The sequence below is a fragment of the Dromiciops gliroides genome, chromosome 1 (assembly GCF_019393635.1).
Source record: "Dromiciops gliroides isolate mDroGli1 chromosome 1, mDroGli1.pri, whole genome shotgun sequence".
In the NCBI taxonomy this organism is placed as follows: domain Eukaryota; kingdom Metazoa; phylum Chordata; class Mammalia; order Microbiotheria; family Microbiotheriidae; genus Dromiciops; species Dromiciops gliroides.
Window position 1 is genome coordinate 488922525 of NC_057861.1, and position 18971 is coordinate 488941495.

At 39.5% G+C, this 18971-nt stretch overlaps 1 non-coding gene across 1 annotated transcript; it reads right to left on the reverse strand.

The window, feature by feature from the left end:
• Positions 1-8191: 8191 nt before the first annotated feature.
• On the reverse strand, positions 8192-8298 carry LOC122737459. The gene has a single exon (XR_006354293.1). It is a non-coding gene; the product is annotated as a U6 spliceosomal RNA (small nuclear RNA).
• Positions 8299-18971: the final 10673 nt, after the last annotated feature.

Below are 18971 nucleotides of genomic sequence, written 5' to 3' on the forward strand. Positions count from 1 at the left end.
CCCTACCATGGGACAGTGTCCTCTCTGACACCTGATATAATTGGCATTGTTCTGAGAGTGAGGTTCAAGGAATAAGGAGATTCCTGGGGTGAGCCCTACAAAGCAGAGGTAGAAAGTGCCTAGAATGGATACTTTGAAAGCTTTGGGGTTTTGTTTTTGTTTTTGTTTTTTTGTAGGGCAATGGGGGTTAAGTGACTTGCCCAGGGTCACACAGTAAGTGTCAAGTTTCTGAGGCCAGATTTGAACTCAGGTACTCCTGAATCCAGGGCCAGTGCTTTATCCACTGAGCCACCTAGCTGCCCCCATTTTGAAAGCTTTGATTGTTTGAAGAATACAGAGAAGAGAAAGAAACCATATAATTATAGGGGTCATGAATCAGAGAATGAGGACTAGAGTAAAAAGAAAGAAAAGATAGACAATGAAAGGAGTGATAGAAACTGGAAAGGAGCACAAAAAATGAAATTTTAAAAACTAACGAACAAGACTAGCTGAAGGGTAGGACAGGTAGAGGGAATCTACCTTACTAACTAAGAGGAAAAAGGAGGGAGAAGAAATATATAACCAGGTAAATGCAGGAGGGAAAAAGGAATCAATAAACAAAGCCCTAAAGTGTGTAAGAAAATAATGGGTTTTGACAATGCCCAAAGGCCCCAGCTTGAGGGGATTAATTTGGACTGATTGGATTGACTGAGAGTGATTGAATTTGCTGATTAACTCACTTAAAATTAATTCAATTGAAGCCACAACTGCCTGGTCCTCAGGAGGGTGTGTTCTCAGAGACTGTGGACTTTGACCTCAACACAGGACCACCCTCAAGTCCAGTGAACCAATGGATTTGGGTGATACTAGCCAATTAGCTTGAAGCAGTGTGGAAGGACTGCCTCTCCTTGGGACACAGAGCATGCTCAGTTTGTCTCTTGAATAGGCTGGTGGTGGAGAAACTGAAGAAGAACCAGGCGAGGCTGGAATGCTAGACTAAATAGGCCTTTTCTTAACTTTTTGACCCAGGTGTTCTCTCTCTTTTTTTTTTTTATAATAAATGCTTAATGCCCAAAAACTGATGCTAAAGTTTCTAGTTTATAAATAAACCCTAGCTAGCTTTCCCTACTCTTGGGACAGGAATAAGGTGACCACACTTTTAATTTAAAATGACACACGTGAAAGTCGTAAAAAACAAGAAGAGGCAATCAGGGATGCAGTGAAGGGAGCCAGTAGGAACAGGGCCGCTTTAAAAAAATTTTGAAGTTGCTGAAAAACATAAACATAATACTGTGTTTATAGCAGAAGAGGGAGGAAGGGAATCATGAAACAAGAACAAATTTAGAGGCAGATGAGAAAAATATATACTGAATGCTTATAGAGTTTTTTTCTTTTGTTTCGTTTTGTTTTGGGTTTTTTGGGGAGGCAATTGGGGTTAAGTGACTTGCCCAGGGTCACACAGCTAGGAATTGTCAAGTGTCTGAGGCCAGATTTGAACTCAGGTCCTCCTGAATCCAGGACGGGTGCTTTATCCACTGCACCACCTAGCTGTCCCCCGAATGCTTATAGTTTTAAATGTGAGTGGACTAAACAATCCAATAAAGTAAAAAAGGGTGACATATTGGATAAGAAAACAAAACCCTACTATCTGTTGCCTACAAGAAAGATATCTTAAAAACTGAAACATACACAAAATAAAACTATGGGGATGGGAAAAAATTTATTATGTATCAAGTGAATCCAAAAAAGCAGGAGTTCCCATCATGATATAAGACATAAAAAATATTCAAAAAATAAAAAGAGATAAGCAATAAAACTATATTTTAGGGGAAACTAGGTGGCACAGTGGATAGAGCATTGGCCCTGGAGTCAGGAGGACCTGAGTCCAAATCCAGCCTCAGACACTTGACACTTACTAGCTGTGTGACCCTGGGCAAGTCACTTAACTCTCATTGCCTGGCCAAAACAAAAACAAACAAACAAACAAACAAAAAACCCCTATATTTTACTGAAAGGAACTATAGACAATGAAACAATATGGTATCAGAAATAAACTTACACACTCCAAATGTGTTAATATCCAAATTCATAAATAGAAAACTAGAGACTTAAGAACCTGAAATATTCATTTTACAAAATTAGAAACCCCCAAAATAAACCTACAATTAGCACAAAAGAAGAAATGTTAAAAATTAGGGAGGAAATTGATAGATTGGAAACAAAAAACTCATAGAAATTATAAATAAAATTAAAACCTGGTTTTTTGAAAAGACTAGTAAAATTAATAAGCCCTTAGCTAATCTGATTTAAAAAAAGAGAGCAGAAAATCTAATGGATAAAATAGTAAATGAGTAATGTAAAATCACAGCAAAACCAGAAAGAAATACAAAGAATAATCAGAACACATTATACACAGTTATATACTAACAAAACTGAGAACATAAAAGAAGTAGAGGAATATCTTCAGAAATAGAAAATCCCCAAATTATCCTATCAAACAGACTACATCGATGTATTTAAGAAATCATTCATTATGATCAAGAGGGACTTATGCCAGGGATGATTCAACATTAGGAAAACAATCAATCCAATTAATTGTGGAAATTTATTTTGATTTGGGGATCCTACCTTTAGGCTGAGATTAGAAAGCCTTAGACTCTCAGGGTCTCTTCTGTGTGGGAGGGGCTGGTGGCCCTCCCCCCTCTGTTTCAGTTGAGCCAGAAAGCCCTGTGGGCTGTGTAAGACACAGACAGCTGGGGGAAAGAAGCCCCCAGCTCCCTCTGACCTGAGCGGAGGTATCTGAGAGATGCTGGACTCTGGCATAGCCTGTGCTGAGGCATGTGAAGCTGGAGCGCACCGCCCCCTACCCCCCACCACCCACAGCTCTGGCTGGCGGATTAGCTTGGTCTGTGGGGGCACAGGAAGCCCCGAGATTTGAGTGCAGAGAAGAAAAGGTATATATAGACCTGGGAGTTAGACTTGAAGGGGGCTGAGGAGATTAGAGAGGTTCTGACAGATGGGAGCAGACAAGGACGGAGCGGTTCAGGCGGACAAGGACGGACGAGAGAGGCTGAGAAGAGATTCGGACAAGGAGACGGGGGACGAGATGAACAGTAACGCAGGACTAGGAGCAAGGAGGAAAGGCTGGCGGACAAGATTAGATGGGCAGCAAAGGCAACAGAGGGCAGACGGACGGAGCAGACAGACAGAAGGTCAGTGAGAGAGAAACACAGGGGTTCAGCAGTGGCAGTAAGGAGAGGAAAGTTAGAAGCAGGGGGATTTACAAAGTGAAAGGGGCTCAGAGTTAGAATAAAGTATAACGTGCCCTGAGGCTGGAGGCGGCTAAGGCCCTTATTGTATTCAAAAAGTTTGAAGCACAGCAGGTGGGAAAGAGATGCAGTGGAAAGAGACACACCGCAATGCAGTCAGGTTGTATATTTTATTTCCCTGTATTCTTAATTTTAAATAGTATCTCATAAATAAACTCTGCTTTGATTATTTAGTTGAGAGGCTTCTTAATATTTTGCTTATCAATTGGGAGTGGAGCAGTGTGGTGGAACTTTAGAAACGGCCCATACTAAATTAATAGCAGTCAGATAGCCAAATAGTCAACAGTCCCAGAATTAGTACCCCAATCAAATTAGTCCCCCCAAATTAGCCCTAGTCATTTAAAATATTCTCACATTTGAATGGCAACCATGAAGGGATTTACGGCCCAATTATAATTTTCCAAAACTTATCATTTTTCATATAGTTATAATTTTTCATAAATCCAATTATATAATTTTCCATGTTAGATATAGCTATTAATAATAAATTGTTTTTTACATAATCATATTAAAAACCAATGCTGGGGCAGATAGATGGCACAGTAGATAAAGCACTGGCCCTGGATTCAGGAGGACCTGAGTTCAAATCCGGCTTCAGACACTTGAGTCTTACTAGCTGTGAGACTCTGGGCAGGTCACTTAACCCTCATTGCCCCAGGGGAAAAAAACAATGAATGCTTCCAAAAACACATGCTCATCTCAATATATGCAGAAAAAGCCTTTGACAATGTACAACATTTTCCTGCTGAAAAAATCTACAAACTATAGGCATAAGAGGACTATTTTTAATATAATGAAAGGCATCTATCCAAAACCAAAAACAAGCATCATATGCAATGTGGATCCACTAATACCTCTTCCAATAAATAAGAGAGTGAAGCAAGAATGCCCACCCTTCCCACTATTATTTGATACAGTTCTTGAGATACTAACAATAGCAATGAGAAAGGAATTAAAAGACTAAAGATAGGGAATCAACAAAGATACTAATTGAGACAATAACCTCAGCAAAGTTGCAGGCTACAAAATAAATCCTCAAAAATCAACATAATTTATCCATAATGATAACAAAACATAAAAAGGAAAATCTTATTTCAAATAACTACAAAATGCATAAGATATTTGTGGATCAACCTCCCAAAGAACACAAAAGATTTGTATAGATTGAATTACAAAGTGCTTCTTAAAGATATAAAGCACAACCTAAATCACTGAAAGAATATTCAGTGCTCATGGCTAGGTTGTTCCAATATAATAAAAATGACAATACTACCAAAACTAATTCAAACTTTTAATTCTATACCAGTCAAATTACCAAGGGAATACTTTGTGGAACTTGATAAAATGATAAGAAAATTCATTTGGAGGGGCAGCTAGGTGGTGCAATGGATAAAGCACCGGCCCTGGGATTCAGAAGGACTTGAACTCAAATCCAGCCTCAGACACTTGTCACTTATAGCTGTGTGACCATGGGCAAGTGACTTAACCATCATTGCCCCACCCCCAAAAAAAATTCATTTGGAAAAAGAAAAGATATAGAATATCAAAGAAAAGGATGAAAAGAAGTAAGGAGGAAGGGGCACTAGTACTTGTAGACCTCAAACTATATCATAAAGCAACAGTTATCAAAATCATCCGCTACCGTTTAAAGAATAGAAAGATAGATTAATGGAATAGACTAGATGAGAAAGATTCAAAAACAAAAGAACTCAATAACCCAGTTTTTTATAAAGTGAAAGCATAAATTACCTAAGGGGGAACTCCCTATTTCATAAAAATTTCTAGGAAAAAAGGAAAGCAGTCTGGCAGAAATTGGCTTAGAAGACCACATTCCACAATACATTCCAAATGAATATGTGACCTTAGTATTAAAGATCATACTATTTTTAAAAATTAGAAAAGAAACAGACCATATACCTCTCACAATTATAGGTAAGAGATATATTCTTTTTTTTTTTTTTTGGTCTTTTTGCAGGGCAATGGGGTTTAAGTGACTTGCCCATGGTCACACAGCTACTAAGTGTCAAGTGTCTGAGGCTGGATTTGAACTCAGGTACTCCTGAATCCAGGGCTGGTGCTTTATCCACTGCACCATCTAGCCACCCCTAAGAGATGTATTCTTAAACAAAGAGAGAGAGGTAATTAATTACAAAAGATAAAATAGATAACTTCGATTAGTTGAAACTGAAGAGCTTTTACAAGACAACATTAACACATCTAGGATAAGAAAGGAAGTGGTCAAATATGAAAAAAAATTTCTGTCAAATTTCCCTGATAAAGTTTGGTATCCAAGATATTTACATATATATGCATGCATGCATTTATACATACATACATGTATGCAATTCATATATGCATGTGTGTATAAATGCACATATATACATGCGTGCATGTTTGATATATGATTAAATTTTATTTTTAATATATTTTAATATAAAACAAGCATTTCCATAATATTACAATAAAAAAGATGATTGTACATGAAAACTGCAAATCTGCTATTTACAACTTGCTATTCCTTTCAAATATACAACAAAATTATCATGTACATTTTTTTTCTTCCCTTCCCCTTCCCCCCAACCTAAAGATGGCTACCATTAGATATAGATGGCTAAATACAAATAGGTGCATGTATGTATGTGTGTATGTAAAATTATTCTGTATATGTATTGATCAGTTCTTTCTCTGGATTCAGATAGCATCTTTCTTCATATATCCTTTATAGTTAATTTGGGTATATGTAATAGCCAAAATGACTTATTTGTTCAAGTCATTCTTTTTTTTTTTTTAGTGAGGAAATTGGGGTTAAGTGACTTGCCCAGGGTCACACAGCTAGTAAGTGTTAAGTGTCTGAGGCCGGATTCAAACCCAGGTACTCCTGACTCCAGGGCTGGTGCTCTATCCACTGCGCCACCTAGCTGCCCCTCAAGTCATTCTTTTTTTTGGGGGGGGGGGCAATGGGGGTTAAGTGACTTGCCCAGGGTCACACAGCCAGTAAGTGTCAAGTGTCTGAGGCCGGATTTAAACTCAGGAACTCCTGAATCCAGGGCTGGTGCTTTATCCACTGCGCCACCTAGCCACCCCCAAAGTTGGGTTTTTTTCTTTGGTTTTTGTTTGGTTTTTGCAGGGCAATGGGGGTTAAGTGACTTGCCCAGGGTCACACAGCTAGTAAGTGTCAAGTGTCTGAGGCTGGCTTTGAACTCACGTCCTCCTGAATCCAGGGCCAGTGCTTTATCCACTGAGCCACGTAGCTGCTCCCTCAAGTCATTCTTAAAACAATATTGATGTTACTGTAAACTGTTCTCTTGGTTCTGCTCATTTCACTCTTCATTATTTCATGCAATTCTTTCCATATTTTTCTAAAATTTAGCTCATCATTTCTTATAGCACAGTAATATTCTATCACAATCATCTACCACACCTTATTCAGCCATTCCCCAATTGATGGGCATCCCTGCAATTTCCACTTCTTTGCCATCACAAAGGGCACTGCTTGGGGACAGCTAGGTGGCATAGTGGATAGAGCACTGGCCCTGGAGTCAAGAGGACCTGAGTTCAAATCTGGCCTCAGACACTTGACACTTACTAGCTGTATGACCCTGGGCAAGTCACTTAACCCTCATTGTTTCCCCCTGCCACACCAAAAAAAACAAAAGCGCTGCTGCAAACATTTTTGAAGCATATAGGTTCTTTTCCTTTTCCCTTAATTATCTTTGGTAATAGACAAAGTAGTGTTATTTTGGGACCAAAGGGTATAGGTAGTTTAATAACTCTTTTTTTTTAATAGAATTTTATTTTCCAAAATATATGTAAAAACAAATTTTAACATCAATTAAAAAAAAATTGTTCCAACTTCTCTTCCCATCCTCACCCACTAGAACGCAAGCATTTCAAAATAAATTATACATGAGTAGTCATGGAAAATATTCCCACATTAGCTAGGTTGTGAGAAAAAAACAGTCAAAAAACTCCCAAAACTTCAGACTGAGGAATTGTCAAAGGGAAAAAACATTTTTTTAAAAAATGTGTTTCCAAGGGCAGCTAGGTGGCGCAGTGGACAGAGCACCGGCCCTGGAACCAGGAGCACCCGAGCCCAAATCCGGCCCCAGACACCCAACACCCACCAGCCGCATGACCCCGGGCAAGCCACCCAACCCCAATTGCCTCACCAAAAAAGAAAAAAAAAAGAAAAGAAAAAAAATGTGTTTCCATCTATTTTCAGATACTATCACTTCTTTCTCTGTAGATGGGTTGCCATTTTCATAAGTCCTTCAGGGTTATATTGGACCATTGCCTTGCTGAAAATAACCACATGCTTCCCAGCAGTTCATTTTACACTATTGCTGTTATTTTGTATGCGGTGCATTTCACTCTGCTTCAGTTCATGTAGGTCTTTCCAGGTTTTTCTAATAGTATCCTGTTCATCATAACCTAAATAATGTACCTTAAACTTGACAAAGAATTTTCTTCATATTAGCCCAGCAAAGTCATCATAACTATTTCCCTCCATCCTATTCCCTTCCCATGATATTTACCCTATTTTCTATCTTCTTTTAAACTATTTACTTCTGACTGTCCCCTCCCCTACTCTGCACTCCCTTTTTTTTCACCCTTCCTTCCTTATCCTCTTCCCCTCATACTTTCCTATAAGGTTAAATAGATTACTCCTCCCAACTGGGTGTGAATGTTATTCCCTCCGTGAGCCAACTCTGATGAGTTTAAGGTCTTTGAGCTAATTCTATGTTCCAAATTTTCTTCCTCCCTCTCTCCTCAACCCTCCCTATGAAATCAAGCAATTCAATATTTCATACTTGTGCCTTTATGCAGAACATCTTCACCTTCCTTGAAAGTATTTTGCTTTTTACTACTCTCTCCCAGAATCTAAAAATATGGAACGCTTCACGAATTTACGTGTCAATCTTGCGCAGGGGCCATGCTAATCTTCTCTGTATCGTTCCAATTTTAGTATATGTGCTGCCGAAGTGAGCACAGTTTAATAACTCTTGAACATAATTCCAGATTTTTCTCCAAAATGGTTGGATCAGTTTACAATTCCACTGACAGTGAATTAGTATGCCAATTTTTCCACATCCCCTCCAATATTTGTCATTTTCTGTTAGGTGTAATTTGTTAGGTGTAAAATGATATCTCAACATTGTTTTAATTTGCATTTTCCTAATCAATAAGGATTTAGAAACGGGCAGCTAGGTGGCGCAGTGGATAGAGCACCAACCCTGGAGTCAGGAGTACCTGAGTTCAAATCCGGCCTCAGACACTTAACACTTACTAGCTGTGTGACCCTGGGCAAGTCACTTAACCCCAATTGCCTCACTTAAAAAGAAAAAAAAAGGATTTAGAGTATTTTTGTAGGACTATAAATTATTTTGATTTTTTAATATGAGTCATTCCCCAATTGACAAATGGTCAAAGGATATGAACAGGCAGTTTTCTGATGAAGAAATCTCTCAACATCTTTGGGAGATAGATGATAGAGTAGATACAGTGCTGGGCCTGGAGTCAAGAAGATCTGAGCCCAAATCCAGGCTCAGAAACCTAGTAGCTGTGTGACCCTGGGCAAGTCTCTTAACTTCAGTCTCTTCAAAGTCTTGTTATTCAGTTGTTTCAGTCGTGTCTGACTTTTTGTGACCCCATTTGGGATTTTCCTGGCAAAGATACTGGAGTGGTTTGCTATTTCCTTTTCCAGTTCATTTTACACATGAGGAACTGAGGGTCACACAGCCAGTAAGTGTCTGAGGCCAGATTTGAAATCAGAAAGATGAGTCTTCCCAACTCCAGGCCCAGAACTCATCCATTGTACCACCTAACTAACCTCCTCTTCAGTTTTTTTGTTTTGTTTTTGTGGGGCAATGGGGGTTAAGTGACTTGCCCAGGGTCACACAGCTAGTAAGTGCCAAGTGTCTGAGGCCGGATTTGAACTCAGGTCCTCCTGAATCCAGGGCTGGTGCTTTATCCACTGCACCACCTAGCTGCCCCCCTTAAGTTTTAATACGGGGATAATTATAGTGCTTACTGGGGGCAGCTAGGTGGCTCAGTGGCCACCTAGATTCAGGAGTACCTGAGTTCACATCTGAGCTCAGACACTTGACACTAACTGTGTGACCCTGGGCAAGTCACTTAACCCTCATTGCCCCATTTAAATTAAAAAAAATAATAGTGCTTACCTTACAAGTTTGTGAAGTGCTCAGCACAGTGCCTGGAACATGGTGGATACTATATAACTATTTATTCCTTTCCCTTGGTGCTGTTATTGTCCCTCTTTTACAGATGAGGGAACTGAGGCAAAAAAAATTAAGTGATTTGCCCAGGGTCACACAGCTAGTAACTATCTGAGGCTACATTTGAATCAAGGTCTTCCTGATTCTAGGCCTCTTATTAATAAGCATTTTAATCTGTTCCGACCTCTACTTGCCCCTCCCCCGGGCTGTACCAGCTAAAATTAAGGTAAACCGAGGGATGAAGTTCCAATTGTGATCCATTTATTAATAAAGCACAAATTTACCAGTAAATAATATCTAAACTTCCTCAGCAAAGCTAAGACACTAAACGAGGGAGATAGCCCCCTTTTTTTTAGTGAGGCAATTGGGGTTAAGTGACTTGCTCAGGGTCACACAGCTAGTAAGTGTTAAGTGTCTGAGGCCGGATTTGAACTCAGGTACTCCTGAATCCAGGGCCGGTGCTCTATCCACTACGCGATAACCCTCTTTTATAGTTTTGGGAAGTACAGAAGAAAGAACAGGGTTTAGCAGGCAGGGACCAAGTTATGATAGATTAAAAGAACTCAATATCACAAATGGCAAAAATCAATATGATTGGTCCCAGGGCCAATATGATTGTTTGCAGATTGGAAGTCAGGGGCTAGCAACAACCCCCTCCTTCCCTCCTGTGACTAAGAAATGTTTATTGTTTGAGTCCACCTGGAAGATTAATGTTAATGGACCAGAAGTCTTTGGCTAGCAAACCAGATATCCTTGAAAAATAGCTTGGTGGCATAAAGATACCAGAGTAGACTCCCTGGTGTCTGCCCACATGCCTCAAGGTTACCAGATTTCCTTGAGGCAAGAATAGAACAATGATTAGCAGGAGAACGTGGATTTTGAAACTTAACTCATTACAAGCCAGCTAAATTTCTGAACTAAGGTTAGAGACAAAGAACCAAGACTTGGACAGTAACAGGACAAAATAATTATAAATAGGATCAATAAAAAAAAGGACACAGAATTATTCTGACATTCAGAGCAAACTTAGAAAGAAAAAGAACGCACTTGTAAATAGTTACATAGTCTGGCAAAACAAATTCATCACACAAGACATGTGTCTTTCTGCATTCTAAGTTCATCCCCTCTGATTCGGGAGGGAGGTGAGTGACGCATATCATTCCTTTGCATTTGTGTTTTATCATTGGGCTGAACAGAGTTCTACTGTCTTTCAAAGTTGTTTTTCCCTATGTGTTGTCATTGTATGAATTGTTCTCTTCCTTCTCAATTCACTTGGGCATCAGTTCCTAGGTTCTTGCTTCCTCTGAAATGGGCACAGCAGAGCCCTTTGAGAGGTTTGGAGGCAAAAAGGGAAGCTCTCACTCCTGATGAGGCCAAGAAGCTGTCATTAAAACTCACCTGGAGGGATTTGTTTTTTGTTTTGTTTTGTTTTTCAAAGCAAGGCCCAGATGCATGGCTACTCCCACAAGGATAACTCAGCCTCTGCTTTAATGAAAAGCAGCCAGCCCCTCTGCCACTCTGCTCCCTATCTGCCTGTCCTTGATTGCCGGTCCTCAGTACATATACAACCAAGGTGTCAGATTGAAGATTAGTGGCCACAAGCTCTGTCCCCAACATTGCTCTTTCTGTCCTGATCTGCCCTTCTAGACTTTGTGAAACTCTCATCATCCAGCCCAACTTGTCTAGGGCCAGCAAACCTCTCCTTTCTTGTTTTTTGTTTTGTTTTGTTTTGAGGCAATTGGGGTTAAGTGACTTGCCTAGGGTCACACAGCTAGTAAGTGTCTGAGGCCAGATTTGAACTCAGGTCCTCCTGACTCCAGGGCTGGTGCTTTTTCCACTGCACCACCTAGCTGCCCCCAAACCTCTTCTTTCTTAAAAGAGGAAACTGAGGCTCTGGGTGCAGTGATTTACCCAAAGTCACCCCCAGTGACAGAATCAGAACTAGAAGCCAGTTTTCTTATCTCCTAACCAGTCCTTTCCTAGATCCTGACCTAGTATGCATAGTTGAACCCCACTATCCATTTTCTCTCTGTATTGATGCAAAGATTATATCCACTAATGGGAATAATAGGGGTAGCCAGTTGGTGCACTGGATAGAGTGCTGGGGCGGAAGTCAGGAAGACTCAACTTCCTGAGTTCAAATCTGGCCTCAGTCACTTACTACCTGTGTGACTTTGGGCAATTCACTTAACTCTATTTGCCTCAATTACCCTGTATGTGAAATGAGCTGGAGAAGGAAATGGCAAACCACTCTAGTATCTCTGCCAAGAAAACCCGAAACTGGGTCAGAAAGAGTCTCACATGACTGAAATAACTGAACAACAAATAGGAATAATGAACTTCACACCTGGGAGCCAAGATAGTAGATTAGCCGGGCAGTATAGCCAATCCCCCTCAATAAAGACTCCCCTAAAAACACCTAGAAAATTCACCAGACCAAATCCTGATAGGGAAATCCAGAAAAGATCACAGTGAGTTATTTGTCTAGCCCAGGTCCACATTTGGCAGAAAGGTCTACAGACACTGAGGACAACGTTGGGCCAGGAGCACTGTATGTGAAGAACTCCAGCACCCAAGGAGACACTGGGCACTGGGGCAAGAGGAGATCCCGCACCCATACTGGGGCACCACCCACCTAGGGGCATCGTGAAAGGGATAGGTACCAACTGGGAGCTTTATCATCTACTATCCAGTTCCAGGTCATAGATCCAGGTATGGTGTATCCAGGTAGAGAGGCCCTGGGTGGTTTACTGAGAAAGAAGGAAGTTCAGAAGCAAGCAGCAGCAGTGGGGCTCAGACCCCAGGAGTAGCAAAGGGTCTTAGTTCCAGCATCTAGCTCAGCCTACAGAGGAATAACTAGGGTAGGAATCTGAAACCAAAGTAAAAGCAACATTTCTGTTATTCTGAACCAACAAAACTCTCAAGCTGGTTGATAGAGACTGAATCTAACAGCTGTCTATTGTTGCTCAGACAGAAACCCAGGTTAGAAACTTGCATAGCTTAAACAAATGGGATGTTTGGGGGGGGGGCAGCAATCAGATGTTGCATTGTATCTGACTACTTTGGCAGCACTGAAAGTGTACAGTCTTATCCCTGAGATTCTAGAGCCTGACTATAAAAGCACAATACTCAATACTCCAAGAAAGCAGCAATAGTACAAATCCAGACCATCTTTCCAAAAGTGTGTAGGGCCCATACCTAGCATCAAGTCTGAAGTCAGGAAGTAGGCTGGAAGAATGAGCAAACAAACAAAAAAAGAATCCCATCATAAAAAGATATTACAGTGAAAGGGAAGCTCTACATACAATCCCAGAATGACCGCCAAAAATCTACAAGCAGTGTCTCAGAGAAAAACACAGGTTGGGCACAAAATCAACTAGAATTCCTGGAAGAGATGAAGCAAAAGTTTTGGGTTTTTAAAAAAAAATTATAAGGGAAATGAGAGTACTTGAGGAAAAAAATTAGAAAACAAATGAGAGCTATGAAAGAAAGAATTGGAAAGGGAATAAAAAGTTTAGCACAAAAGATACAAAAGATAGCCGCCCCCGGCTCTGTTATCTTAAGAGAAGGATTGGAAGAAAGGGAAAGAGGAATACACAGAGGCAGGGAGGGAGAAAAAAAGTGAAGGAAAATTATCTCACAAGTAGAAGTCTTTAAAAGGGGCGGCTAGGTGGTGCAGTGGATATAAGCATTGGCCCTGGAGTCAGGAGGGACCTGAGTTCATATTTGACCTCAGACACTTGACACTTACTAGCTGTGACCCTGGGCAAGTCACTTAACCAACCCAATTTCCCTGCCCCCCCCAAAAAAAGAAGTAGCCCTATAAAAGCACAAGTAAAAGTCTTTATAAAGAGGAGGGGATTGGGGAGCTACTGACTCCATCTTCAGTTTCACTTTCATCTCATGTTGTTCTTTGTCCTTTGTTCTTGAAAAGGACCATGACATCAGGGTGATGTCATGACTTGCATACTGAAGATGGCCCTGGATGTTTTTAGGCAACTGGGGTTAAGTGACTTGCCCAGGGTCACACAGTTGCTACGTGTCTGAGGTCAGATTTGAACTTAGGTCTTCCTGACTCCAGACCCAGCACTCTAGCTACCTAGCTGCCTCAAGAATACTCAGGAGTACAGAAAAGAAAACTCATAGTTAAGAAACATGTGTTTAACAAGATATATGTAATATAAAGCAAAGCTTCTTGAACTGTGGATCATGACCCCATATGGTGTCGAGTAACTGAATGTGGGGGTCAAGAAAAATTTGGTAACAGTAAAAGGTTATGTATACCTATTTTATATACCTGGTGTTGCATAAAAGGGGTTGAGTGGAAAAAGTTTAAGAAGCCCTGACATAAAGTACTGAACAGATAAATAAAGCAAGACATAGGTGACATATGGTACTGACAATTAGAACCATATATCAGTTTTATATATATATATAGAGAGAGAGAGAGAGAGAGAGAGTGAGTGTGAGTGAGTAAGTGAGTGAGTGCGTGAGTACAGGCCATTAGCTATGGAAAGAAACATCTGTTCAAACAGGAAACAGGGTATATAGGGAGTTCTTCATAGAAAAGCACTATTATATTTTTTGCTTTCCCAGTAAACTATGAGTCTTGTGATTACTTAAAACCAAAATGTATTTACTTAGGTTCAAAGTTAACAAAACTACATTTCAGCCATAAGTTCATATTGTGTCTCAAGATATTAGCTGATAGCGTGACATTTAAAAATTAAGGTAGGGGCAGCTAGGTGGCACAGTGGATAAAGCACCAGCCCTGGATTCAGGAGGACCTGAGTTTAAATCTGGCCTCAGACACTTAACGCTTACTAGCTGTGTGACCCTGAGCAAGTCACTTAACCCCTAATTGCCTCACACACACAAAAAATTAAACTGAATTCTTTAAAAAAAAATTAAGGTAGGCAATGTGTTGCAATGGATATAACACTGGCTCTGAAGTCAGAGAACTTGGGTTCTAATCCTACTTCTGATACCACCCTTGTGACCTCAGGTGAGTTGTTTAACCTTTTCATTTCCTTCATCTGTAAAATGGGGGGGGAGGGGGAATATGCTGGCTCTAAGGTTCTTTATGATCCTAAATTTTTGCGACCAAAAACAATGTTAGTCATCTATAAAAATACTCACATATGCACATAAATCCAGAATTCTTACATTAAAAATTGATTGAGTTTCAGTGGATTTTGAACCCATTTGTTAAAAATATAAACATGTTAACACCTAATTAGTTTGTAAGAATTACCAATTGACATGAGAGCAGATGGAAATCTACTACACAGATTTCAACAAAAACTTTTACATGATTGGTGAATGAGATTTAAAACAACAGTGTGATGATGTGTTAAGTACAGTGTCAACAAAGCCCTTCTTCCATTTAAATCTATGTGCCTTTGTCTTGTATTTTTATCACTTATGATAGCCATCAACACCAAGTATTGACACAAACTGAACTTGAATTAACCTCATCACCAAACATTAAACTAAGTTGTTCACAAATAAAGAAGCATATTCAATCACATTGCTCTTACTGCTTTTTGTTGCAAAAGTAAAAAAGGATTTTTGTAACATTAAAATAATTTTGTAAAATTATTTTAAAACCTTTGTGTATTTCATCTATTACATTTAATTTCTATTTTCATGTATATCTTATAATGCACATGTTAGTGCAATAACACATATGTATAAATAAATGTATATATGTTGGGATGTATAGTCAAAAAATCTTTAATGATGAAGTGCACAAACAGTTTGGGAACCACTTAACTATACCTCACTATCTTTCTCAACAGTTGATTATGAAGGGCAGCTAGGTGGTGAAGTGGATAAAGTACCACTCCTGGATTCAAGAGGATCTGAGCTCAAATAGGCCCCCAGACACTTGACACTTACCAGCTGTATGACCCTGGGCAAGTCACTTAACCTCATTGCCCTACAAAAACAAAACAAAACAAAACAAAAAACCAGTTGATTGTGGAAGTCATCTACGTGGTGCAGTGGATAGAGTACCAGCCCTGGAGTCAGGAGGACCTGAGTTCAAATTTGACCTCAGACATTTGACACTTAAAAGCTGTGTGACCCTGGGCAAGTTACTTAACCCTGATTGCCTCTTTTTTTTTTTTAAAGTCTTCAAGACTTAAGAACTCAAGCAATTCAATTTAAGTTGTTGAATATTACCTTGATCAAACTTTCAGTTTCAAAGATATTTTGAAATATTTCACTAAGGCTTTTCTAATTTGAGGATTGAATTTAATCTTTTTTAATTTAAAGAAGATCTGCAGTGTATTCACTTTCCTTTGTGGGCTATGTTCATTAAAATTTCCTTACCCTAAAGAAAAAAAAAAAAAGAAATTCCCTCTGTCAGTGTAGGCAGACACCTTCTCTACAATGTATAGTCTCAGCAAGTTGCCTGGGGCTCTGAGAGGCTCAGGAAGGGTCACTCAGCCAAGATTTACTATAGACAGGACAGATACCCACCTCTATCAGAGACCGAGGCCAGCTCTCTATCCACTATGACACTAATCCTTGAAATTCATTCACCCTAACTGAGTAAGATCAAACAAGTCGCATTTCAAAATGCCAATTAGGATTCTGAAATCGGATTTTTCTTGGAAAAGAGAGATAACTGACTTGGAGAGGACCAATAATACTAAGTGTGATTCACTTGAACCAGATTAATTTTGTGGTTTGGTTTTGGGGTGTTTTTTCCACTCTTCACCTGCTGACACTATTGGCAAGACCTAATTGATGTGCCAACAGTAATTTGGGGATTTTTTAAAACCGTAAATATCTCTCCAAATAATCATGCTAGCCTAGTGGCATGAGATTAAATTCCCAGCCTTAGTTCCACAAGCAAAAATTTCAGAAAGGTCTCCTTAATACTTGAATACTGGCAAAATGGAGCTGTGCCTAATTCCTTCCTGAAACGCAGGGGCTGCTTGGGTGGTTTATGTGTCTAACCAATGAGCAAGAAAGTAACTATCAAGGGATTCTCTCTCATTCTTTGACATTTGGCATGGTGAAATTTAAAGAAAGTTATCTATCTAGCAAGTTAAGAAATTTGCCTAATTGAAGAAAGAATTCTGAGGAAAAAGAAAAAAAGAGAAAAGATGTTTGTTATTCACTGTATTAAGCATAAATACTCTAGATAATAAACACCAGAAAGTCATCACAGCTTCCAGAATCCTGAAACATTTCACTTACACATAATCCCCACTTCAGCTAAAATCTTCCATGTAACTAGAGGCTCTTCTGTGAAAGACTTATTCCTTGGTGGCCTATTTTGAGAGGAAAAATGATAGCTTTGCATTACTTGTAACTCCCAGGGGCCCACTACTGCCCAAAGGGTCCAATACCCAATATATTAGACTTAAACAAACTAGTATGTGAAAGATCTCTCTGTCTCTCCTCCTCTCTTCTCTTCTCTCCCATTTCTCTGTTTCTCTCTGCCTCTGTCCTTCTGTTTCTTTGTCTCTGTCAGTCCTTCTGTCTGTCTGCCTGCCTTCCTGCCTCCCCCCCATCTCATTCTCCTCTCTCCCTCTCCCTTTTCTTTTCCTTCTCCCTCTCCCTCTCCTTTTTCTTCTCCTCCTCCTTCTCCCTCTCTGTCTCAGTCTCCCTCTCTGTCTCTGGGTCTCTCTCTGTCTCTCTGTTATTTCTCCTTTCATCATCATGCCTTCCAACCCTACTTAGGTCTCTAGCATACCCAGCTGACTCACCTGAAATAGGAATCTTCTAAGTGTAGACATATTCTTTATTCATTCAACAATCTCTCTATGGATAGCAAATATGTGGATTTTGACTATGCTTATTTGTTACAGAGATTATGGTCTTTCTTTTTCTTTTTTTTCCCATCTTGGTTGGCAATTTGAGGAGGAAAGGAGAGTGACAGATAATGTTGACCAAAAAGAAAAAAAGAAAGAAAGAAAAAAAAAGAAAGGAAAAGAAAAAAAAGAAAAGAAAGGAAAGGAAAAGAAAAGAAGGAGGGTCATCGAAGCATTTTTTTAAAAAAATGTACTGAAGAGAACAGAAGAAGTTCAGATGGAAACAGATAAGCAAGACAGCTTTGAAAGTAATCTATGCTATTTTTTCTTTCTTTTTTTTTCTTCCTTCCCTTTTCTCCCCTCCCACCAGAACAGAGATAATCTGGAATTAAGTTTTGTATTATATCATCTGTATAATATGTATCAAATTTTTTTTTTCCATCTCAGTTGAGGTGGAGTGGAGAGAGGTAGAGAATTTGAAACTAAAAAGAAAATAAAATTTTTTAAAAGAAAATAATCTGTACTGAATTGATCACATACTTTATATATATATATATATATATATATATATATAAAATAGAGATTCTCAGTTTCACATATGATTATCTTTTTCTGTTCTATTTTATACAGAGAAATGTTTGTGGGCTTTTGGTGGTGAAGTTCAAAATAATATAAATTTGAACTTAAAAAAAAGCTAATGTCACTTCAGCCTGGGCAATAATAATCTTCATTTATTGAAATAAGGAAGTTGCAAAGTTCAAATGCGTGTTAAGCAATGTGGTTTGGCACTCAGACCCAGTGATCAAATATCAAAAGGACTGAGAGATCTCGAAGTTCATCCATATGAGACAGAATTTGGCGGGCTGCTCACAATCCCATCCTCCCTGCATGGATTCTGAATGAGATCACTGACACACGATAAATAAATAGCCTTTCCCTTTTTATCTTCAAACCAACAGAATACCTGACCAATTACATTTTATGAGATGGCAGCTTAGGACCGAATAGAGATCAAAACACAGAGGGTGGGGGGCGGCTAGGTGGTACAGTGGATAAAGCACTGGCCCTGGATTCAGGAGTTCCTGAGTTAAATACCAGCCTCAGACACTTGATACTTACTAGCTGTGTGACCCTGGGCAAATCACTTAACCTCCATTGCCCCGCAAAAAAACAAAACAAAAAAACAAAACACAGAGGGTGGGAGAGGCAAAAGAACCATTTTAGGAAAGCAGGATCTGTGACCATTGTCTTCCTATGAGTATTATGGAGTTGGGGGGCATCCAACTGGTCACATCAGGGGCTGTGTTGACATTTGTGACACACACAAAAACTTGTTTTTCTTGGTCAAGGGGTGGCAGGGTGGGGGAATCACAGTCCAAACCCATTTTTACACATATAAGGAATATTTCTTAAACCCTAACCTTTCTTTCTTTCTTTCTTTCTTTCCTTCTTTCTTTCCTTCTTTCTCTCTTTCTTTCTTTCTCTCTTTCCTTCCTTCCTTCCTTCCTTCCTTCCTTCCTTCCTTCCTTCCTTCCTTCCTTCCTTCCTTCCTTCCTTCCTTCCTTCCTTCCTTCCTTCCTTCCTTCCTTCCTTCTTGGTGGGGCAATGAAGATTAAGTGACTTGCCCAGGATGACACAGCTAGTGTCAAGTATCTGAG